This window comes from Meleagris gallopavo, chromosome 4 (genome assembly GCF_000146605.3).
Source record: "Meleagris gallopavo isolate NT-WF06-2002-E0010 breed Aviagen turkey brand Nicholas breeding stock chromosome 4, Turkey_5.1, whole genome shotgun sequence".
In the NCBI taxonomy this organism is placed as follows: Eukaryota; Metazoa; Chordata; class Aves; order Galliformes; family Phasianidae; genus Meleagris; species Meleagris gallopavo.
This window is the reverse complement of record NC_015014.2, coordinates 26,415,740-26,420,035: the sequence shown is the minus strand read 5'-3', so window position 1 is coordinate 26,420,035 and position 4,296 is coordinate 26,415,740. Positions and strand designations below refer to the sequence as shown.

General features: G+C 41.4%; 1 protein-coding gene across 1 annotated transcript in view; it reads left to right on the top strand.

Moving 5' to 3' along the window:
- The window catches only part of LOC104910691 (teneurin-3-like), an 80,551-nt gene that overhangs the window by 15,096 nt on the left and 61,159 nt on the right, over nucleotides 1-4,296 (top strand). The gene's annotated exons all lie outside the window — the stretch shown is intronic.

Sequence of the window (4,296 nt, the reverse complement as noted above, 5' to 3'; positions counted from 1 at the left end):
AAAAAAAGGCAGTATGTCTTTTGCACCTTTCTAGTCAGTCTGAAATGGAAATGGAAATGGTTTTAAGTTGAGGGAGTGAAGATTTAGGTTGGATGTCAGGGGGAAGTTCTTTACAGAGAGAGTGGTGAGGTGCTAGAACAGGCTGCCTAGAGAGGTTGTGGATGCCCTGTCCCTAGAGGTGTTCAAGGCCAGATTGAATAGGGCCCTGGGCAGCCTGGTCTAGTATTAAATGGGGAGGTTGGTGGCCCTATATGTGGCAGGGGGGATTGGAGATTCATGATCCTTGAAGTCCCTTCCAACCCTGGACATTCTGTGATTCTGTATTGAGGTGACTTGTTAGTAAGTCTCCAAGTTCCCAGACAGAGACAGTATTGTAAATAAACTGGGACCACATCTGAAAATCCCATCTGATCACTAAGAAAAGAAAAATCTTCCTCTGAATGTTTTCTGTTTATGTGGGATAAACAACTTTCGTTATGAGAAGCTGTACTTGGAAACCAAAGCTGCTGCTGCCTTGTGCCCCATGTGACACAGCTTGAGCGCCTGCCCTTCTGCCTTCTTTCTTCCCTCTCCTGCTCATCACCAGTGACGTGCTCACTGCAGGGTCTTCAGGTCCTCCTCACACTTACACACACCTTCAGAAGACTGTTTTCAGCTGAGATCTGTGAGAGCGTGCCCAGCTAGTGTGTGTCGTGTGGTGTGGTTCATTTCCCTTGTAGTGACTGGAGAGAAATATTATTTTTCAAACAATTTGATGGACGTGAGGTTTTAAATTAACTCTGTTATGAGAATGGAGGAGTTGAATGATGGACAGCTTGTTCAGAAAAAGCTTGACATACAGATAGCTCTGTTCTGCGAGCAGGAATGAAGAAAACATTGCACCGTGTTCTCTGCGTGGGGACTCAAGGACTGTTGCACCCTTGCTGATGCTCAGGGTTTGTTACGTGGTGCGTTACATGTGGGCTTGTTATGTGTGGGTTCTCCATCTGACTTTTAGTTTCAAAAATCCTTAGATTTCTTTGGTTTTGTCTCAGAACAAAAGGGAGAGTTCAGAGCATGTGCAAAAGTTAATTTGGGAGATTCTGATCAGGAAGGAATTAAACCTGCACAAATCAGGGGACCATGTTGATGGGTTGGGTTGAGGAAAAAATAGGGGAAAAAATAGTGTCTAAAATGAGGGTTGGGAAGGAGATGGTGGCATAGGCATGAATTTCATGTTCAAAGGAGTGGATGAAAATATTTAAGCCATTTTAATTGTTACTGAATAATGAATTATGCAGTGATGACTTTGGGAGTTTATTACTTAGCTCTGAAGTAAATCAGGCATGATGCTCTGCTCTTCTGAGGATTGTTGTTTTCCCCTGCTTAGGTTTTCCTCTTAGGATTTCCTCCTTTTCTGGGCTTTCGAGATTCCTGCAAACCATTTTTCCTGAAGAGGAACAGAAATTGCTGGTGATAGCCAATTCTGAATCCCTCCAGAGGGGAAGTGATCCAATCCATGTTTGTGAACTACAGGTCTTTGTGTGAGTAGGGTCAGCATGTGGCTGCTTTCAGTTCTCCCTTCTGGAGGCTCCAGCCCTGCTGTGGGTGCTTCCAGAAATTGCAAGGAGCTGCTGCTTCATTGCAGCCACAACTGCATGGTCCTCGTGCCGGCAGAGGAAGATGGCATCTGAAAGAGTACTGCCCTCACTCCCTCTGAGGAAAATGGCACCTGGAGCAGTATTTCTTGTGCTCCCTCAGAGGAAGATGGCATCTGGAAGAATAATGCCCATGTTCCCTTGATACGAGGGATGACATGAAGTGTTCATTTGCTTATTTTATTTTCCCTGAGAGGTTTTGGCCTTAACTACTGGCCACAAAACTTCCACAAACATCAGCCCCTGTGACTGACCAGCACCCTGTAACTTTTTTGGAAATTTTCTCAACTCTCATTGCAACAAACTTTCTGGTGAATATGGAGTGGATTTATTTGTTTTTCATTCTGTCTCTGCCGAAACTGAGATTTTTAGATAGTCTCTGGAAAGAAACTTTTATTAATATTACATCCCTTAGTGTTGCAGATACAAGTGCTAGGCTCCCCTGACTAGTGCAGAAAAATGCATGCAGAATATGCAGTGTTTTTTACTGGTCATCCTTTTTCTTTCTCCCTCCCCCCCCTTTTTTTTCCTGTTCTATATGTAATCAATTTTTAAAACGTAGAGTTAGCTCATGAATTAGGGAGGCTTTTTCTGATTTCAGGCTGTGAGCTGCTGGCTGGCAGCCCTTCTGTTCCCAGCTCCCCTGGCTTTGGGTGCTTCCGCTCCAGTCTCTGTGCTGGAAGACAGACTTTTAATATTAAGAAGTGAGTTTCTAGATATGATGACCTGAAATATCCATGTATTAAGAGTCATCAGTTTGACTAATGGCACACCATGGCTACAGATCATCCTAAGCACCTCTTCAAAGTGTCATTTTTCCAGCTCAGTTGATTTCTGACATATCTCACTTTATCAGCCATTGGAGTGGAAATTTCATCACTCTTTTATGCCTTTTGAGTTTTTCTTAGTATTTGTTTGTAATAGGTTTTATGGGTGATTAGTTGTGTGAATTGTGAGTATTTTTCTGGACAGGAGACTTTCTTAATTTGCTTGATATTTGTACACTTTTTAATCTTCACGCAATACATTTCCTGCTGCATTTGTTTTGTTCTTTTTGCTGTTAAAAGGCATGCAAGTATTATAACTAGTGCAAATTGTGATTACCATGATATTTACATCAACAAACAATTGCAGTTACAAGGAAATCCTGGTTAAATTAAAATAATACAGTAGAACTACTCAGGCGTTACTTGTAGCATTTTTCAGAGCTGACAATAGAAGCTGTCCTGACACCGATCTGTGCAACCTCTAATTTTGAGCAGAATTCAGAACCTGCTTCTTCCCGCTGAAGTGCTGCAATGCTTTTCCTGTTGTGTCGTTGCAGTACTGTATTGTGAGAGGAAATCTAATCCTGACTGAAGCGAGCAGAGTTCAGGCTCGTGTTAACCGAATGCGGAAGGATCAACGATCCCTAATTCATAATCATAGTAATTGGTAATAAAAATAATAGTAATTCGGTAATAGCGCAGGCTTCTGAGTGCAGCCGTGAATGCTGTCATTCTTATGTATGCCTAAATTGTTAGCTGGGGGTCTTTGGAGTGAAGATAGCACTGAACGTCTCAGTCCGTTCCCCAGCCCTGCTCCTGCTGCCCTGCCACTCACAGCAGTGCTTCCCGCCTGCAAGACCAGCAGAGAGGGCCTGGCTGCACTGTAACCGCATCTTGTGCTCGTTGCTGCTCTTCTCTAACAAGGAAATTACGTTTCACCCTCTTTTTTTTTTTTAATGTTATCTTCTGGCACTGTATGTATTAAAATATTACCCTCTTTTTCTCAGAACCAACTCAATTTTTGCTTTGTGCATTTTGAATGGTCTAAAATGGCTATACGCATTGAAAGGGAGTATAACATATGCTGTAGCAGATTGATAAATCAACACCAGCAATAGCTATCTTCTATAGGACTATCACTTCTTTGTTTTGGTAACAGGCATCTTTTTTCTTACATTTTTATTATTTTGTGTCTGAGCAGCTTTTGGGTATGAAAGGGCATAAAACACTGAGCTTTATTTAAGCTACTCAATCCATTTCCTCAGCATTCTAACCAGCTCCTGTGCTGGAAAAAGATTCCCTGCCATTTGGGTGGGGAGAGGTGCGTGTTTTGGGAGAATTGCCATCCTGTTGCCAAACTGTAACAACCCTCTGGGGAGCTTGGCATTGAAGCTGCAGAATTAAATGCAATAATTTTCCATAACTGCTTTAAAAAGCCTGCAGGCATGCTGAAGTTCTGGCTGGATGTTTTACATAATGTTTCAAAACATGACTTTAAATCCTCGTTTACATCTTGACAATTAAAATATGTAGTAAATTTTATGCCTACTGTATTTTTCCTATATAGCTGTGTAGGGCTTCAACGTTGAGGTGCTTGTTTGTGTGGTTTTTTTTGTGTTGTTTTTTTTTTCCTGGTAAAAAGTTATGCAATTGTCTTCAGTGGAAGTTGTGATGCAGCACATAAGAGTACTTAACATGTCTGTTTTAACATCCACATGTGAGTGAGTGAGTTAGCTGTTAGCTTGATAGATATTGCTTTGTGAAAATTGCGGTTTTGTGGACCATAAATATTGACATATGGGCAAAAATTACTTGTGGACAAAGGCAAGTGCTTTTGTGACATCACAAATTTAATTTTATTTGATTTAAAATTTTAATCTGATTTGTTTTTT